A 20,473-nucleotide genomic window follows, 5' to 3' on the forward strand; every position below is an offset into this window, starting at 1 on the left:
CTTGATTTCAGCTCAGGTCATGATCCCAGAGTCATGGGATCAAGCCTTGCATTGGGCTCTGCAATGGGTGAGGAGTTTGCTTAAGATTCTCTCTCTCTCCCTGTCCCTATCTCCTTCTCATGGTCTCTCTAAAAAAAATTTTTTTTTAAAAAGAAAGAAATGTTTTACTGTGGCGTATAAATACCTCTAAGTCTATCCATTTTCTACCCTTCCAGTATTTTCTCCCATACTTTCAGCTAAGATAGTGGACTCCTGTTTCCTGTTGCTCCCACCACTTAGAATGCCCTTCCCTAAAGCAAAAAGAGTATGAAAACAGAGAGAGACAAACCCTAAGAGACCCTTAAATACAGAGAACAAACTGAGGGTTGCTGGTGGAGTGTTGGGTCGGGGGTGGGGGGGGGGGCTGGTGGAGTGTTGGGTCGGGGCTGGGGGGGATGGGCTCCACGGGCAAGGGGCATTAAGGAGGACACTTGTTGGGATGAGCACTGGGTTTTATACATAAGTGATGAATCCCTAAATTCTATTCCTGAAAAACATTAATTAAAAAATAATAAGATTTAAAAAAAAGAGAGAGAGAGAATGCCCTTCCCTAACATGCAGCCAAGGTTGAAAAATGCTGTCTTTGTCCAACGACCTCTCCAGCCTATGGACTGAACTGCCTGCTTCTTTCCCCCAGACTCAACGTGCACCTGTTGCCTGTCATTAGCACTGATCCGGCACACCACACTTTCTGTTTCAGGCTCTCTTTAACAAGGCTCTCCTAGCTGAAAAGTCTCTGTGCCACCCCGTGACTTGCAAGAAACTGAGGCCGGACAGCCAGCCAGTGAGTGCTAGCTGACAGACGGATGTTTGAAGGAGCACAGCTCTAATCGCCAGGCCCTAGAATTGTGTCGGGGAGGTGTGGGGGGCACCGAAAACCCGGTCCTATCAACAGCAACCGTGATGATTCACACGGATCGCACGTACCCTTGATGTTGATGTGGCATGATGAAAATAGCATTCCGCCTCTGTGATTTTCCTCCCCAAAACCCATAAGCCCGGTCGAGTCACGAGAAAAAAGTCAGACAAATCCGAGGTTGAGGGGTATCCTACCATATGGATGACCAGTCCTCCTCAAAACTGTCAAGGTCATCAAAAAAAAAAAAAAAAAAAAAAAAAAGGCAAGTCTGAGAAACTGGCACAGTCCAGAGATGCCTAAGGAGACAAGACAACTGAGTGGAATGTGGTATTCCAGACAGGATCCTGGAACAGAAAAAGGACATTAGGTAAAAACGAAGGACCTCTGAATAAAGTATGGACTTTAATTAATAGCAACGTATTAGTGGGGCGCCTGGGTGGCTCAGTCGGTTGAGTGTCCAACTTCAGCTCAGGTCACGATCTCACAGTTCGTTGAGTCGGAGCCCCACGTTGGGCTCTGTGCTGACAGCTCAGAGCCCGGAGCCCGCTTTGGATTCCGTGTCTCCCTCTCTCTCTGCCCCTCCCCCACTCACGCTCTGTCTCTCTCTGTCTCCAAAAATGAATAAATGTTAAAAAAAAATTTTTTTTTTTATTTCAGTTAAAAACACAACAGCCCCCAAGCCCATCCCATCACCTCCCACATCTGTTCACCTTCCTGGCAAGCAGGGTGCAGCCCTGTGCCCTGTTCATGACGTCTGACGCTCCTGTAACAGAGGCCAGGCTTTTACAGCTCAGAAGCACAGAGCCACTATCCAGCAAAGGCTTTTAAAGCTGCATTTAAAACAAGTGTTTTGGGTCTAACCAGAGGTCACTGATGGATCTGTGGCCTCCAGAGGAAAATGCAACCTGTTCCCTTGATTTGCATTTTAAATGCCCGTCAAATAAACAGTAAACATCAATTATTCTGTTTAATAACCTAACTTGAAATGACTGGCCCCTTACAAAGTTCCAAAGAGGGGCTGATGAACAGAGAGCACTCTAAGCCTGGGATTAAGGAGACGGCAGAGGGCAGTGACACTGTCACAGGCCCAAGGGGCCTGAGTTACTGAATTCCCTGCACTGCCCCAAGGCGGCTATAAGCATGACAGGGCACCTCGGGCCCAGACCATCATGCTGACACTTCCCAGGGTGGCCCCTTCCTCCTGAATCCCTCTCATTGTCTTGCGGGGCCTCCCCGAGTGTCCCCCTCTCTGGGTCTGCCCCCACCCTCCTTCACTCACAGAGCAGGGCGCCCCCACAGCTGAGGGCGGGAGGCTGAGCCCACAGGTCCCTGTGACTCAAAGCTATTTCTCTGGAGCCCAAACCCAATCTAGCCTGGCTGCACAGGGGGAGTGGGAGGGACAAAGAAAGGTCCTTTATTATGTAGAGAGGACTTATTATTTCAACCCAGAGGCACCTTTATCTTTAACATGGAGTTCCTTTGGGGGAAGAGACACACAGTCAAAGGAAAAAAGAATGGACCACGCAAAGAAATAAAGCCCTTTCCTTGGAAAGGGATACACAGGGTTCACAAAGCACAAACACAGGCCTGGTTTCTAAAAATTTCCCTGGCAAGACCCCAAGCTGACCCACCAGTGGGGGCCCAGTGCCTCGCTGGCCCCCGCTATCCCTGCCAACTGTGACGATCCTCACGATGCCATCCCAGCCACTGCCCCAAGAGCTCTTCCGGACAGGACAGCCCAGAGACACAGAGCAGGGCTGTGTGGCCAACTCCGGCACAGGCCAGGGAAACAAGCTGCCCAGAGTCAGGGAGCAGGACTGTTTGTTGCCTGCCGGCTGCAAGCTCAGAGGGCCCAGGCCCCTTCCCCTAGGGGAACTCGGTCTAGTTCCAGGGAACCTAGACGGTGGGTGGCATCGCGCAGGAGCCCGGGGCCGCCCCCCGCCCCCCGCCCCCCCCCCCAACCCCGGGCAGGCTGGGCAGACGTGAATGAGTCAGGCCAGCAATGGGATCACCTCCTCCACATGCCCGCTGACAAAGGCCCATTCAAGAGAGGCCAGACAAGCATTCCCAGAGGCAGAAACAGAAACTCAGAGCAGCTGCCAAGGCCAGAGGCCCACAGCACCCTGCCCACGGTCAGACCACAGTACCAGGCAGCTTGGCCAGGCCCCTTGCCCTTCCCCATCCAACAGCCCAGCTCCTGGAAAGCACAGCTCTGGCCTGCATGTCCCAGCCTGCAGGGTGCTTTGAACGTACTCACATCGTCTTGCTTCGCAGTGGCAGGGGTAGGAGCATGGGGACAAACCTTGACCCCAGGGAAATCTGCCCTGCCTCCAGATGGCAAGGGTGGGTACATGTGCACGTTCGGAGGGTTTATACAACCTCGTGTGCCTCCACTCCAGGAAGCACACTGTCCCCTCCCTCCTGCCACAAGCCCTCGTTCCCCTGTTCCCGCTGAGCCAAGGCCCCTACCTCTTCCCACGTATGCACTGCCACCACTAGGGTGTCTCCTCCATCAGACTATGAACTCCCTGGGGGTGGAGGCACAGGTTAGGCATCCTCGGGGCTCCAGGGCTCAGCAAAGCAGCTGCTCAGTAAATGTCGATTCCCCACTGCATGGATGTTCCGTATGATTATCCCTTGTGGTTATGATCCAATCCCAGCTCAGAACAACCCAGGCACCTGCATAGGTTTCTTCAGGAATTTAAAAACTTTCTCAGCACCCCTCCCTTCCACTGCCTCGTTTCTGCTCTCTGGGGCTCTGTCAAACCCCACTCACCAAAACGCTATGAGTCAGCTTCCCTCCACTGACCTCAGACCTTCAGCATCCTCCAGACCCCGGATGGGGTCGAATTCTTGTTTTCTGGATTCTACCAGGGGAACCGCCCCCGCCACAATGGCGCATGGGCACGAAGGAACGCATGCCTTAGGGACGCGCAGGATGCATTCCTGGGTCTGAGCGACTGGCAGGGAGGCAGTTCTGCAGGACAAGTGGGCTTTCAACACCTCCTGGTGGGCGAGGACTTTCTCCCATATGTTCAGTTCACACATGCTCACTGGACTTTCTCCAGGTGCCCAGCACCATGCCAGGCACCGTGTGGGGGACAGATCCTGCCTTTGGAGAGGTAAGGAAGGTGGAGGGGAGACGGCGGGCCTCGTACTCTAGGTGGAGAGTCAACAGGGCATTCAGGGGGCCCAGGGGAAGGAAAGCACTTCTGTTTACTGGGAATTAGGAAAACCTATTTGCAAGAATGAGCACTGGAGAGGAGCCTCGGAGGCTGATGTAACGACAGCGAGTTACTCCATTCCCATAATAATAATGTCATCACTGTTATTATCGTCACAACAGCTAATATCTCCTGCTTACTACATGCCAGGCACCGTGTGAAGCACCCTACACAGCTCACCTCTGTCATCCCCATGCTCGTGTGACAGATAAGGAAACTGAGGCCTAGAAAGTTAAGAAACCTAGGAGGCATCAGAACCCAGATTTGAACCCAAGTCCGTGCGCCAGCCTCTGTTCGGCAGGCCCGAGGGAGGGCTCGTTCCGGGTAGGACCTGAGCACAGGCAGACAGGAGGAGAACACAAGGCCAGGGATGCCCCACCTGGGGACAATGGCCGGTGCATGGCCACACCCAGGTTACGAGAGCCTCAGTGCTGATGCCCAGGCACCTGTCCTTATTAACGGACCACGGAGAGCCACGGGAGGTGTGACGTAGCCGGACTCCGTCGGCGGCACCGCCGGTCAAGTGGATCGGGGCTGAGAGAACAAGGCAAGGGACCGTCACAACGGTCTGGGTGCCAGACTGCAGCTGGGTGAGGCGAGAAGGGGTGTGGGGACCTGCGAGCACGTGCCCACGGGAGAGGGATGGCAGGTTACGTATGTGTCAAAAAGGGAAAGTGTGTGCACGTGTGAGCCCACGTGCACATGAGTGCCGGGCCCTTCCAGCTGAAGAAGGTTGCAGAGCCTTCCTGATGGGAGGAAGGGACGGGACAAGGCGACTGATCAAGGTGAGCAGGAGGGCTCTGAGAATGAGAAGCTATTCTTTTCACGGCTCTGCTGGGTCCTGAGAAGCAGCCTAATGCATCCAAGGGACTCGGCTGACGTTTGTTAAAAGGAGGCCCAAGTCAGATATTCTGAGGGAACAGTCACATTCCCATGGCCCAGCCTGGTCCCCAGGGTCCCAGCCCCCTTCCTGGACTTCGTCCTCCGCCCCCCCCCCCCCCCCCCCCCACACACACACAGCCGCTCTGAACATCTGAGTAACAAATGTGTTCCTGTGTGGGATCCAAGCTGACTTCAGACTTCCCCAGGTCAAGGTCTCACCTCCCCCCTCCTATTCCAGAGCAGAGACGATGCTGACAATTGGTTCCAGACTTTTGTCTCGGCCAGAGATATTTTGCTTCTCATCAGGCACAGAAAGCCTTGCTCAACTCCTGGGGCCACAGCCACAACCTGGCCAAAGGCTCTCCCTCTCGGGGATTTCACAGACCCACCAAATGGTGGCCCTGGGTCTCATCCTCTGCAGAGAACACCTCTTTCAACCTTCTACCCAGCCTGTTTTAATCCTGGCAGAACAGAACAGGTAGACCAGTGTCCAGGAGGGGCTGGCTCCTACACCCCGAGAGAAGAAAACCTAGTTTCAGCGTCTGGGACAACTCCCGTTGGACTAGGTTAAAGGGGAGGCTTTCTCCAAAGGAACCAGAGACCAGACCCTCTCCTGCTCAGCTCAGCTGCAACCCTGTATTATGAAATAATGAGCACAATTTGGCACCAGGAGAGGAAAGGGCCCTCAAGATTGTATAATCTACCAAAATTAGAGGAAGAAATGGCTTAGAAATCATGGAATCGAAACCCCTTATTGACAGAGGTGGAAACAGAGGTCTAAAATGTTGGAGGCTTTCACCTGCGTGAAATCAGCCTAAACTATTTCTGACTTTCACCAGAAGCCCAGTTTGCATCCAAAAGGGTATTTGTGGGATGAATGCACTTGCCCTTGGGCCAAAGCCAGGACTAGAACCTGGGTCTGTGCCTCCAGGCTCATAGTCTTTATGCTTCAGGCTCTCTGCCTCCAGGGACTGTGCCTGTCACGACTGGTTTGCTTCCTCCAGGGCGCTCAAGCACTGGGGCAGAAGCAGGTGGGTGATTTGTTAGACAGTGAGTCCTAGGGGCCGCCTGGCACAGTCTGCCCTCCAGATGGCAGCCAGCTAAGTCCAACAGGGCTGCGGGGCAGGGGAGCATGTGCTCTGGTTTATGGGGGATCCAGGTGGGCTGACTCCCCTAAGGCTGCAGGAAGTTTCCAGGGTCTAGGGAACTGCTCCTTCTCCCCCCTCTCCTAGCCACACCCTCCAAGAAAATACAATAGAGCAGGCTCTTGGCTCACTCGGGTACCCACCTCGGGCACCTGCCCTTTGGGGAGGGATAGCTCAGTCCACCAAGGATTGCCAGCAATAGAGAAAAGAAGGCAAGAGATGTGGGATGGGAGTGTGGTGTCACAAATCCTAGCTGAAAAGTCAGAAAGCCTCAGCCACCGCTGGGTGTGTGTGTGTGTGTGTGACTTCTGAGCCTGTTTCCTCGTCTTCACGACGTCCTGACTGAATGTTCCCTCAGGGCCCCTTGTGACCCTCAGAAATCTAGGATTCTCTTCTTCCTCACTCTAGTGTCCCTAGTAATTAATACACAGTAGGTACTCAAAACAAGTCACTGAATGAATGAATGAATGAATGAATGAATGAATGAATGAAATGGATACTCCGTCAGTCCAAAGTGCAAGCGGAGGCCGGGAAGGCAATTCTTCCCTCTGGTGTCCACCCAGGTGTTCGCCCTGAACACCACCGAAGCCACGGGTCTTGGAAAAGCCCCAGCAATGCAGGAGCCCTTTGCAAACTGGCTTCCTCTCCCAGATGCACACATGTGGCCGGAGGGGCCACAGGAAGCGGGGAAATGTGCCTAAAGGGGAGAGGGTGGCCTGGACCCCCAACAGGAGCAGATCGCCGGACGCGTGCCCTCTTACCGCCTGGCTCCTCTCCTTCCAGCCCCTCCTGGCCCTGTCTCCACTCGGTCCTCTTCCTGCCCTCCCTGCACCCCTCCCCCCCCCCCACTTGCTCCCTCGCTCAGCCCTACCACCCGCGTCCTCCCTTCTTTGTGGAGGCTCTCAGCCCTCTGCTGGTCCCGGGGCTGCCCGATCCTGTTAGCCAGGAAGACTCGGGGGGCTGAGATGAGACCGCCAGGGTGGGCCAGGAGCCTCAGGCTTTCTCAGGGTCTGGGCAGGGAGGGCTTTAAATTCTGGTTGTGTGCTCAGCCTCTTGAGGCTAGGACCTAGGGGAGGGGCTCCTCTCTGAGGGAAGCTGGAAGTTGCCAGTGCATTTCTCTCTACCTCCTAACCCAGCGTCCCCAGGGAGATGTTTCCTTCTGGCCTTCCCTGAGCCTTCCCTACACACACTCCCGCACAGAGCCAGATGAGGCAGGAAACTGCCCTCTCTCTTCCAGCTCGAGACTTCTCTCGAAGTACTGTGTGTGTGTGTGTGTGTGCGTGTTATCGTCGGTGTGAGAGCACACGCAATGTGGGAGTGGCATTGAGGGTCCTGTGTAGGATGAACTGGGTGTGCATGCGGTGTATCTGCGGGATGAGATACACGTACCTGTAGTGTGTTCGAGTGCCTGGCACGACAGAACGCGTGGTGCGTGTGTGAGGGAGTGTGTGCAGCGCGGTATGCAGGGATATGCGTTTGGGGCGTTCGGGGCACGTTTGCGGGGTGTAGTGGGGGGGCAGCTGGAGCGAGGAAGCCGCCGCCTGGGTTCCAGGTGGGAGCTGGCTACCCAGGGTCTCCGAGCCAGAGAAGCCAGGGATAACCAGTCTCTAGGCAACCATGTTGGGGGGGGGAGGGGAGGCGATATGGAGGTGAGGAATGGGCAGGAAAAGGAGGGAGGCTGAGAATTGAAGAGGGGTTTCCATGGCAACTGCCAGGGAGGTCACGTGCGAAAGGCTAAGTTGCCGAAACAGATACACACATGCACGCATCCACAATATGAGGGCGGCGGGCCCCCAGGGCGGGGGTCCTTCTGTAGAGGACGGGAGCTGCGCACTGACCCATCTCCGAACCTGGAAATCCGGGCCCAGCCGGAGGGCCCAACGCCGGGGAGACAAAGGAAGTGGAGGAAGAAAGAGGCCACAGCCCCCCCCCCGCCCCCCTCCCCATGTGTCCCCGGGGTTTGGCAGCAGGGGCCTGACCGGGCCCGGTTCTCCAGCACCGCCGCTCCCTGCGCCCACCCTCCGGTGCTTTCCCGACCAGCCACCACTTGTAAGAGCCAGAAGCAAGCGCCAGGAGCCAGAGCCGCCCTTCCAACTGTCCACAGAAGCCCAGCAAGACACAATGGGGGAGGCTCAGCCAGGGCCGGCCCTGCTGGGGAAAGGGGCTGGGCGTGAGGAAAGGAGAGAACCGGGGGGATCGGGGAGGCCCCCTGGAAGAAAACAGGACTGGATAAACAAGAAGGAGGGAAAACAACTGATGCAGACATTCTCATGAATCCACGCTCGGAACCCCAGCCCTTCTTTACCTCCCCACCCCCCCCCCGCCGCCCCCCAGCCCCTTGCCCACCGCCCTGCCCCAGCCCCCACGCCACCCAAGCACCAAACCAGCCGTCCCATTTTGCACGGCTCCGTGTGTCTACACTCGCCTCCAGCCACCTCCCCGTCTTCACATGCCCACGCTCCACTCAAGTGTCCACGGCCGCCCAGTAACAAAGGGGAGGCTCCCGCTAGATTGGGGTGGGAGCTGCCCCTTCCCCTTCTCCAAAACACCGTAGCCCCACGCCCCGGGCAGAGGCGAGGGCGCTGCCGTCACCGGCTTCACCCGCACCCACCGCCTGGCGGGCCTCCCCCGCGAGAGGCCACGCTCCCCTTCCGACGCCCACCCCCCCCCCCCCGGGTTTACAGCCCCCAGCGCGTTCCCGCCGCCGGGGCTGCCGGGGGCCCTCGGGGGCCGCTCACACCCACCGAAACAAACAAAACGCGGCAGCTCCCGGCGCCGCCGCGCTCGGTCCCCACCCCGGCCTCCTGCCGTCCTCGGAAGAAGCGCCCAACTTTGCCTCCCGCCGCCGCCGCTTACCTGCACAGCGCGGGCCCCTCGGAGACAATCCCCGGAGGACGCACGGAGTCCGAGGAGCTGGGAGTGGCGGGGCTGGGGGCAGGGCGGTGGGAGAGGCTCTCGCGTGTTTCCCGCCTCCCCTCCTGCGCAGGGCTGGGGCGGGCGGGAGCGGCGCGGCCGGCGCGGGTGGGAGAGGGGGGCGGGGCTCGGCCGGGCCGGGCTCCGGGAAGGGCCGCCGCGGTGTCACCGGGGAGCGTGGCGCGTCCGGGGTGAGGGAGGGCGCCTCTGGGGGGGGGGGGGAGTGGGGGGGGCAGGTCCCGCTCCAGAAGCAACAGGAGACGGCCGCCGAGGGGGCGGGCCCGCGCCCGGGATCTGCCTACAGCTGCTGCTTTTTGGTTTTCCTCCGGGGACGGTGGGAAGGCAGCGAGACAAACACAATGACAGAGCTAGTGTCTCTCCGAAATAGTAAACCGAGGGGAACGGGGAAATAACCCAGCACCAGACACAGCAACCCACGTTAATTGGGAGCCTTGGCAATTAGGGGGAATGTGTACCGAAAGCATGAATGGCTGTGTCGTAGGCGCCTGAGCCCGCCCTGGTTGTAGCTGTCATTTTCAGCTGGAGCCAGGTGGGGGGCGCTCACCCGAGTGACAGGTGTGCTGCCTAGAACCTCCTCTTCAGGGCCCCTCATCCTGGTCCTGCCAGGTCGCAAGACTGCCTCCCCCCCCCCCCCAACCCAGTCCTCAGGGTCCAAATTTAAGATGACATCTGAATTTCAAGATGTAAATCCTGGCTCTGCGACTCTCCCCGGGAGGTAGCCTTGAGCAAATCGCTAAAGGAAGCTCTTGAGCCTCAGTTTCCTCACAAATGACGATGGCTGGGTTACACTCACCTCCTGGGAGGCTTAGCCCAGGAGCTCAGAGTGAGTGCTCGGTAGTCCAGTACAAAGGCCCTGAGGCAGAAGGAGCAAGCTGCTCACTCCTCAGGGAGTGAGGAAGCAGCAGGGCTTATAAGAGGGGACCAAGAAGGGCAAGGGCAGAAACCAGAAAAACACAGTAAAGGCTGGCCACGCAGTCATAGCCGGGAAGTCATGTTGCCTGCCATGAGGCTGTCAGGGTGAGAGGGGTTTCCTGAGAGAGACTGGTTGTCCACACCTAGGCGGGACCACAGAGACTTTTTACAGACCCTGGGACAGAGGGATATGGCCAGGAAGAGACCCAGCCCCACCTCCAACACCCCCAGCTCCCAGCCTCAGTATTTTCATCTGCAAAATGAAGGAGACTAGGTAATTTTTAACAAATGAGAAGTTCTCAAAATCCCAAGGCAGGACATACTCAAGAATTCAAAAAGGCTCTGCACAGATGTGGACGCCATCAAGGATTACTGAGAACAAGTGGGTAGCCCCCCCTCAGGGAGACCGGCAGGGGGACAGCTCCGACCCGTCGAGCACAGGACCTTGGACAAAACGGGCATGGTTCTGGGACAGTCCCCAAGTTCTGTGGGTGCCTCCGAAAGCTAAAACTCTAAGGCTGGCTCCGATCCTGGCGAATCCACGGGTCTTGACGGGGACCAAGTAACCTTTCTGTCCCTGTCTTTTCCTCTACAAGTGAGAAGTTGGTGACAGCTGTCCTCCATTCTCTTCTGCTCTCAGTGGGGGGGGGGGGGGGGGGAGAGACGAAACCATACCACTTGGTAGGCTCGTGTCCTTGGGCAAGCGGACTCATCCTTCCCAGATGCCCTTAAGTGCCATTTGGGCCATTTCTCTGCGCTGCTTTTCCAAAGTCCCCTACTGGTGGAGACACATCAAACCCAGGGCTTGGCACACCTGTTGGGGAAAAGGGAACCCCAAAGCCAGGTCACCTGGAGTACCAGCCCCTTTCCCGCCGGAGAATTCCAAGGTGTTTGGCCACACGACTTCCTGGGGACACCTGCCACCACGGCTGCCTGGCAAAAGGCTGCAGAGGTAGACCAGGACCTCCGATCCCTGGAGGAAGGGCCACAGCTTGCCTCTCAAACGGTGCTTCGTCACAGTCCCTCCAGGACCACTGAGGAAGAAGTGTGGGGGCGGCGTAGCTATGATCCCGCCCAAGCTTGTTCCAGGAAGGGTAGCATCTCCCTCTAGGGGGAGAAAAGAGGCATCCAGCCCCTATGAAATGTGGGCGTGAGTCAGGAAGGGTCTTTCAGCGTATTTATTGATGTGAGGAGCCACTCTGCCCTGGGCCAAGCTCCAGGATCCAACGGTGAAAGGAAAGTCAGGGCCCCTCGTGGCTAATGGGTGAGACAGATATTTATCAACTGGTCCTACAAATAAGTGTGCCAGTAAAACCTGGTCCAGAGCCCTGAGGATGTAGCATTTGAAAAGCAAGCCAAAGGGTCAGGTGGTGTCAAAAGAGAGGAGGGGAAGGAGCCAGGAATTGGAAGGACAGACGGAGTGGGAAAAGATTCTGACATACCAACGGAAGCAACATGTGCAAAGGCCCTGAGGCAGAAGGAGCACGGCACGGAAGGAGCCACGGTGGCCCTGGAGCAGGGGTGACGGGTCGCAGAAGGAGACAGATGCCAGATCAGGCAGGCCTGGTAGTTCCTGGGCAAATCCAGCTTTTATCCTCAGGAAACTGGGAAGCCACTGAAGGGCGGTAGGAAACCCGTTGCAAGCGAGAACTGGGGAATGGCTAGCTTAGGATGTAGGGGCCCCCCCCTCAATGAGGAGCCAGGGGCTGTGAGGAGAGCGGTGCCCGTGTAAGGCTGAGACACGGGCCTGGCCCCCAAATGAAGAGCACCCTGTTTCTCTAAAGGCGCTGGAAGCAAAAGGAGAGAGCCGGGCAGGGGTGCATGGCCGTGGTGGAAGTAGGACAAGAAAGGACAGAAACCGTTTCTAAAACGCTCCCCAGGCCTCCAGCATCGGAGGCAAAAATAGCTCTTCAGCGCGTCGGCCCCAGGGCCACGCAGCCACTGACCGGAAGTGGAGGGCCAGCAGGGAAAATGAAAGCGGCAAGACCAGGAGTCTCAGGGAGAGATTCCCCACCTCTTCTAGCAGGTGCCCCTCCAAAGTGGCTTTTGAGGTACCGTTTCATCCTGGGGTGCAGACTGTAGGCTCAGAGCAGCTCCGCCAAGCGCTACTTTGGATCCTTTCCCGCTCACTTTGTAAATTATTGTTTAATGTTTATTTATGTTCTGAGACAGAGACAGAGCATGAGCAGGGGAGGGGCAGAGACAGAGGGAGACACGGGATCCGAAGCAGGCTCCGGGCTCCGAGCTGTTAGCCCAGAGCCCGTCGCGGGGCGGGGCTCGAACCCACGAATCGAGAGATCGTGACCTTAACCGAAGTCAGACCTTAACCAACTGAGCCACCCAGGAGCCCCCATTCACACTCACTTTGAATGTACCTCCCCCAACCCCAGACAAATGCTGAGCCCCCAAACCGTAAGACAGGACCATTTTCTTACTCCTGGGCTGAAAGAGCTTGCTCACTCCCACACTGCTCCTTGACCCTGGTCCGTTCCACCCTCCCTGACCTTTCTTTCTAGACCCCCCTCAGCGTCTCCCTCAAGCAGCTTGTGTTGGGGCCTTTGTTGCTTTACCCAGTTCCTGGACAATCCATTCCACAACCGCGGTTTTACCATCCATTTAGGGCCGATGGCCCTGCACTCTCCAGCCTGGTCCTCACCCCAGAGACCCAGAGACCCAGAGGAGTAATCCCCAGGGACCCAGCCCTGCTCATGCTGAACCCAGCACCCGACCCCCACCCCCAACAAAGACGCTTCCCCTCCTGTGTCTTTCTTGAGTTCATAAATGGCGCTGCCCCCACCCGGTCACTCACCCAGGAAGGCACCTGCCATCCTCACTCCTCTCCCCTGACTGCTTGGGTTCTAGATCAGGCCCCTCTGCTGCCAGCCTCCTGCTGGAGACTCTGCCTCCGTCTCCCCACCCTCAGGCTGTCAACTCTTTGGTAGTCATTCTCTACAACTCGGACGTGATTCAGACCTTCAGCAGTTTCCTGCTTTCTGCACACCGCAGCCCGACTTTTCAACACGACGCTCAGCCTTTATAGCCCAGTACCCACCTACCTTTTCTGCTTCGTCCCCTGACCCCACCCCTTGCCCTGCCTTCCCCATCCCATCCCCGCCCCTGTCACCCCAATCCTTGCAACTGCTGTCCCCCAGCCCAAGAAGGCCACTCAGTTATCCAAATATGCTGCCCCCTTGGGGCGCCTGGGTGGCTCAGTCGGTGAAGCGTCTGACTTCGGCTCGGGTCACGATCTTGCGGTTCATGAGTTCGAGCCCCTCGTCGGGCTCTGTGCTGACACCTCAGAGCCTGGAGCCTGCTTCCGATTCTGTGTGTGTCTCTCTCTCTGCCCCTCCCCCACTCACGCTCTCTGTCTCTGTCTCTCTCTCTCTCAAAAATAAACATTAAAATGAAAATTCAAATATGCTGCCTCCTGGCCTGCCCCCCAGATCTTTACTCGTAGAGTTTCTCTGCTTAAAACATCCCCTCTCCCTTCTCTGCCTGCGAGAACCCTACCTAGCCCACAAAGCTCAATTCAGACGTCGCCTTATTGACATTAAGGCTGTTTTGTCCATGCTGTCAGGAAGAGTGCCGTGCCCTACACGTATAAGGGTACCTATCAGAGTCCAAAGTTTGGTGGGTATAATTGCACATCTGCTGCCCTAACGGAACAGGAACTCCTTGGGGTCAGCCCGGCCTCTCGCTCCATCTGAGACCCCCGTGTCTTGCCTGGTGACCCAACCAGCCAACCTCTCCAGATTCATTTTGAACACTTTCTTCCCCCACTCTCCCAGCAATCTCACAGCCTAACCCAAGCCTGCAGATCGCCCCCCCGTCTCCCCCCCACACCCCCCCCCCCCCGCCACGCACTGGTACCCCTGGGCCTGCACCACACGTGTGCCCTGCGATTGTTTTGTTCTCTCTTCGCAAGGTGACGGGACGGAGTAGCGGTGTTGTTGAGGCCACAGGTAGAGGAGAGGTGAGCAGTGAGCCTCACAGGGTTCCCAGGCCAGGCCGTCTGCAGAGTTAGAGCAGGAGACCCTGGCATTGACTTTGGGGGTTGAAAAGCGGGACTTCTCTGCCGACGTGTGGAGCCGCAGGGACTGGGGAGGATGTCAGACACGGCAGGTTCCCCAGACCAGATCGTCGCGTTTTTCTAACCGAGGTGCCTGTGCTCTGTGTAAACTACTCATTTTCCAGACTCTCTAGGGGTGTCCGTGTGACCCAGTTCTGGCCCAGGAGAGAGCAACAGAATTATATTGAGTAAGAATTCTAAGAAAGACATGTGACTTTCGCCCCTGGGCCCTTTTCTTCTCCCTCCTCCTCCTCCTCCTCCTCCCCCTCCCTTTCCACATCCTCTTTCCCCTTTCCCCCCTCCTCTCCTCCCTCCTGCTTCTCTACCTCTTCCTCCTCACCCTCTTTGGTCAGAAACCTGGGCGTGATGCCTGGAGGTAAAGCAGCCATCCTGCCCTCCAGAGTTGCCGTCACCTGAGAAAATTCAGCCCCCATTACAGAAAATGGACCGTAGCTGGTTTTCTGTTGCACGCAGCCAACACAGTCCCAACTTGTCCAAATAGGATGGAACAGCTGGGGGGAGACAGCCTGGCATCATGGGAAGGCAGAAATTGAGCACGAGCGAAACGTCCCCCCCCCCCCCCGCAGGATCTCTACCTGTCAATCCCAGCCCCACTCACACACGCGTGACACATGCTAGCACGTCCAAAGAGAAACAGACACCAGCCCCTCTCTTCCTGGAGTCGGTCCCCCATTTTCCCCTCCCTTAGCCACCTGTACCTCAGGATCTTGACGTTTGAGAAAGGGAAGAAAGCAGAGGCAGGCAGAGTGGGGGAAGTCTGAAACAAAATTTCTCCCTGTCTTCCCACAGGAAAACTATAACATATGTCAGGAAACAAGGCATGCCAAAGCATGCATGAGATTTGTTTCTAAGTGAAAAATCCACCCCGGTCCCATTAGTCTGGAGAACGAATTCTGCCTGATTAACTTAAACTTGTCTTGTGAATGTGAAGTGTCGCCCCAAGGTGCCAATCTCTAATTATGAGCACGCCTCTTCCAGAGCCGCTCGTTATCCAAACGGGGCACATGACCACTCCGCCCCCCAGCCTTTCCACTCTGCAAATATGCACCCATTTGTCTCTTCCCAGTGAATGCAAATGGGAGAAAACGAGTGATGCTGCCCTTTGGAGATAATGACGTTGGAGATTCAATCCATAATGGCTCCCTAGACAAGACCAGAATAGATTCCTGTTTCTGCTTTCCCCTGTGCACAGAGAAGCTGACAGCCTTTTAGCAGAAGCAGGCGTCTGAACTCCCCACCCCTCCCTGAGTGCCTGGAGCCAACGTTTGCGGGGCGAGGCACCTGTTTATCATCATATACTTTCTCGCAACCCCCTGGATCCAGGCTCAGAACAGAGGCCAGAAAGAACCATAGGGACACAGCAGGGGCCTCCATTCAGCCTTTAGACCAGCCCCGCAATCAGACGATACCCCACGAGCCCAGTCACGTGTCCAGGCTGGAAAGACTCGAATCCACTTTTGCTCTGTTGCATCCTCCCCACCCAGCCCCTCCCCAAAGCCCAAGCAAGAGTTGAGGGAAGCAATCAAATGTTTTGGGGCTGGCTGATTTGCTGAACTTTATAGGGAAATCATGCCAGGCCTGCAGATTAACTGCCAGGAGAGGAGAACAACTTCCCTGCGGGGCGAACTCAGGGCCTACTGCATTTCTCCCAAGGAGCGGACGGCACCAGCCCGAGGCCTGGCATCCCGGGGCTGTGGCTGGCCCGTCGCGGGAAGGGGGTTCATTTCTGATGACACGGGGCACCCAAGAGGGACGCCGAGCAGGTCAGCAGACCGCTTGCCTCTCTCGTCGGTTTCTAACAGACTCTTGGGTCCACTGGCTTCTCCATCTCTCTCAACCCTCCTTCCATTCCGTTCTCTCTTTGATGATGCCGTTCATGTAATTGCCTCCCAGACCAAAAGCATATTTGATGTCCACCGTTTAAAGCATCATCTCTATTGATTTTCACTTTTCAGGTCTTGTATGGAACCTAAGATGTGGCTGACAGGAGGGGATGGGCCTACAACTCTCACCATTCTGGCCATTTATCCTAATATTAAACATTTATAGAGCCCCGGAACGCAACTCCTTCCTGGCACATTGTTTAAAAGAGAGTGTGCAATTGTCTTCCTAAATTTAACTCAGAGACTTCAGCTTCCGAATCGGGAGGAGGAACACAATGATTTTGACCCAGGGAATCACCTAAGCCGGGTACTGTTGGACGCTGAGTAGTCTGAAGACAGGAAGGGTGTCTAGTTTATGTTTTCTGTTTGTTTATTTTGTCTTTTGGGGGGAGTTGTTTGTTTTATATTTTATGTTTTTAACACCCATTCCCTGACACCTGCCAATATAATTGGTGGATGATCAGTATTTGCTGATGCAAAAGATTAGAGTGATATTGACAAGGGGCTTCTGGGCGGCTCAGTCTGTCGAGCGTCCGACTCCAGCTCAGGTCATGATCTCACTGGTTCATGAGTTCGAGCCCCGCGTCAGGTTCTGTGCCGATAGCTCGGAGCCTGGAGCCTGCTTCGGATTCTGTGTCTCTCTCTCTCTCTCTCTGCCCCTCCCCTGCTCCCACACTCACTCTCTCTCAAAAATAAATAAAAATTTTTAAAAATTTTTAAAGAAAAAGAGCTGTAACTTCTGCTGTAGGTGTTTGGAACATCACCCCTTGGAAGCCAGCCGCCTTAGAAGAAGTCAGACTACCCTGCTGGAAAGAGATGGAGAGAGACCACATGGAGAAAGGCCTGAGGTCACCTTGGACGTTCCCATCCCAGCCGAGGGCCACCCGCTGCGCGACCCTGACCACCAGTCACTCAGCTGGGCCCTGCCCGAATTCCTATTCCTCAGATCTTGAGTAAATAAAATGGTTGTTGTTTTTTGAAACCATTACTTTGGGGGCGTTTTGTTTTGCAGCAAGAGACGACTCAGGCAAGGTGATTAGGCCCCACCCCAGGCCTATGCATCTGATTCTCCAAGAACGGGGCCTGGGCCTCAGCTTTTTAACAGAACCTGCCTGGGACCGGGAAAGAGCTGAATACCCCCATGAACTGCTTCATACATGGCTCGCAGACTCAGTGGGTCTGAAGTCCTGGAGTGCACAGGAGCAGGGACACACGCAGCGAGAGAGACAAGGCCACGTCTTGGAAGAAACAGGGCACGAGAGAGTTCTGCGTGCAGAGCTCTGAACAGAGCCACAGGATGGATATCTGAGCTGGATGAGACCTATCTCCCAGGATTTCCGTGTCATAACTGAGGGGTGAGAAAAACTTACACTTTCTTAAACTCATGGCAAATATCTTAACATGTTAACTAGGCCATGTACTTGTGAGTACCGATTATTAATGTCCCAACTAATCCAGGCTAAGAGAAAAGATCAGAATAAGAGGTGGAACTAATCTAGGCTGCCTTCCTGGAAGAGTTGACCTTTGAAGGTAGAGGATGGAGGTTTGGGGTAGAAGAGTGAGCCCAGGCACAGAGGTTGGAATGCGATTGTGGCAAATACAGCGTGAGCTACTTGGCAGGTTAAAAAGGGCCTGCTGGTGGTGGTGGGGGGGGGGGGGCGGGGGCACCTGGGTGGCTCAGTCAGTTGGGCGTCTGACTTTAGCTCAGGTCACGATCTCGCAGTTCGTGAGTTCGAGCCCCGCGTCGGGCTCTGTGTTGACGGCTCCGAGGTGGAGTCTGCTTTGGATTCTGTGTCTCCCTCTCTCTCTGCTCCTCCCCCACTCATGCTCTGTCTTTCTCTGTCTCAAAAATAAATTTAAAAAACATTAAAAAAATTTTTTTAAACAAAAAGAAAGTAAGAAAGAAAGAAAGAAAGAAAGGCCTGCTGGGAGGGAATAGGGAATTAGAAGATTCCATCCAGGGTCAGTTTTCTTATCTGCTTCCTCCACCAGCCGAAGAGAGACAGGGCTGGCAGCCGCCCAATTGGGAGGGCCTATGACCTGGACTTCCTGAGTCCCCAGCTGCCCCCCTGTGCTGCTAAGAAAGCTGACTGGGATCTGGGAGAGAAGTGGCCCCCAGAACTATTTCTGTGAGGCCAAGTCTTCTCAACCCAGTGTTGGGGTTCTTCTCTCTCCCCTTCTCTCCCCTCGAAGCCCAGCCCCCCTCCTTCATCATTAGAGGAGGCCCAGAGATACCACCCAAGCGAGTTTATTTTTAGTTTCCCTTTCTTCCCAAGAGCTGCTGTGCACAGAGCACATAACTTAAATGCTCCCAGCTGCCCTCTGCTGAGGATTGAACAAGAGAGAAGGGATGCTGGAGAGGTCAAGGCCAAGCAGAGAGAAGAACTACCCCTCTGGTCAGGGTGGGCAAAATGAGTGAGGTTGGTAAATGTATTTCTTTGGCAAATAATTCTCGCTCAGTGGACAAATCAGTAACGCTGTCTGCAGTTTCCACGCCAAAGAACAGGTTCTTTCGGACAAGTAGTAAGAGGCTAATAGAGTGAGAATTGGATAGTCACGAGTTAGAATCCAGGACTGCTGGTCTCGAACAAGTTCAAGGCTTTTCTGAGTGTCCGTTTCCTCATCGGGGAAGGTGGTGATAATGAGAGCCTTCATTCTGTGGGGTTGTTGTGGGGACTGATGGCGAGACCACACAGAACATACCTGCTGCGATGTCCGGCAAGGGCAGTTACTCAACGAACATCTATTTCGTGACTTCCTGCACTAACTGAACCCACGTTGACTAGCCCCACGAGACGACTCGATCTTTTTTTTTTTTAATTTTTTTTTTCAACGTTTATTTATTTTTGGGACAGAGAGAGACAGAGCACGAACGGGGGAGGGGCAGAGAGAGAGGGAGCCACAGAATCGGAAACAGGCTCCAGGCTCCGAGCCATCAGCCCAGAGCCCGACGCGGGGCTCGAACTCACGGACCGCGAGATCGTGACCTGGCTGAAGTCGGACGCTTAACTGACGGCGCCACCCAGGCGCCCCACGACTCGATCTTTAACTCACACCTGCTATGGACCTAGCACATGCCAGGCATGAAACTAGGCATGTTACACACCTTGTCACACAGCAACCTTGAGACCTAGGTGTTCCTTACCCCCATTTCCCTGTGGCCCTCTTCACGGTGAGCCCCACCCCGTGGCAGCCGTTGTGACAAAGGGACAGAGGGAATGCAGAGACACAAGACAGCAGTGACTGTGGGGTCCAAGTAACACGCCCTGGGCTTCGGACCCCTGTACCTTTGCAGATCACCAGGACACCGGGTGTTCCAGGAGGGAGGAAAGCACCGCTGGCCGCCCCAGGTCTCGGGGACCCTGATCAACCCAACTGAACTCACTGAGCTGGCTCGGGTAGTGCGGCCAGAGAACTGCGTCTCCAGGAATTAACACAAATGCCACCACCAGCTGGAAGTGAGCGTTTCCCATGAGGCTGGCACAGCGCTGATGAGTTCCCGTGCATCACCTCCCTTAGCCCACACAGCAGCCCTGCGATGAAGATCCCGTGATCACCCCCATTTCCGAGACAAGGAAACCGAGCCCGAAAGAACTGAAGCAGCTTCCCCAGCGTCTCTGAGTTGATAAGGGGCCGAGCCAGGACGAGAATCTGGGTGCGGATCGGATACATGTTTGGGGTTTTGTTCAGTGAAGATACAACCTTAGTGCCTGGCTTTCGGGCATCCTGGCCCCTTCTTCCCACCAGGAGATCCTGCTCTCTGGGGCTCCCACCGTGCACAGTCCTATGTCACAAGGACACCGTCTCATGGCCACCTGCCACCCGCACCCCCTGCCCTGTGTGGCCCCAAGGCCCTGGCGCCCACCCCACCCTCTCTGTCTCTCTCTCCGCACACCCAGTGTCATTAGCCAGGGACTGGCCAGAAGTTGTTCTCTTTGCCCTGGGAATCTGGTTAGGGGCGGTGCAGGGAGGTATTTTTCCACTCTGAATAAGCCATTTCTCTTGCTCTCCCATTGTGAATTTCCTGCTTCCTGCACCATTGAGATTAAATTTCTGTCTGTGATAAAAGAAGGGCGCCTTGTGGCTGCTCTTCCCGGGGACTGGTAAGAAATGGGGGCTCAGCTGGAGACATAGCCGCCTATCATCGTTATCATCATCATTTGATATCTGCTAAGTGCCTCAGAGTGACTGCCCTGGACTTGGGAGTGCTTTGAGAGGGCAAAGCCGAGAAGATGGAAGGAGTTTCCTGCCATGAGGACGCCTATATGCAAACCTCCACCTGCAAGTCAAATATCCCAAAGCCTCTCACGCAGGTGCATCCGGACAAACACATCCTCCGGAGTGCTTCTCAAACAGACGCGCAGACCCAACGGTCAGGGGTTAAAACACAAGCTGCTGGGCTCCACCCCCGGGGGATGTGGGTACTTCTGGTCAGGGGACCACATATGGAGAACCTGCGTCCTCGTCCACCCACCAAGCTCTCCGATAGTCACACGTGTGCTCAA

At 55.7% G+C, this 20,473-nt stretch overlaps 1 protein-coding gene across 5 annotated transcripts in view; it reads right to left on the reverse strand.

Annotated features, from left to right (window-relative positions):
• The window catches only part of FXYD6 (FXYD domain containing ion transport regulator 6), a 31,483-nt gene extending 22,217 nt beyond the window's left edge, over positions 1 to 9,266 (reverse strand). Inside the window, exon 1 of one of the 5 annotated variants that reach the window (XM_045482967.1) lies at positions 9,006 to 9,266. The gene's annotated coding sequence lies outside the window, so the exon portion shown is untranslated. Of the gene's footprint in view, positions 1 to 8,574; positions 8,739 to 9,005 lie in introns of those variants that run through there. The other 4 variants (XM_045482971.1, XM_045482972.1, XM_045482970.1 and 1 more) reach the window with 4 other exon arrangements.
• Positions 9,267 to 20,473: the final 11,207 nt, after the last annotated feature.

Source organism: Leopardus geoffroyi, chromosome D1 (assembly GCF_018350155.1).
Source record: "Leopardus geoffroyi isolate Oge1 chromosome D1, O.geoffroyi_Oge1_pat1.0, whole genome shotgun sequence".
Classification (NCBI taxonomy): Eukaryota; Metazoa; Chordata; class Mammalia; order Carnivora; family Felidae; genus Leopardus; species Leopardus geoffroyi.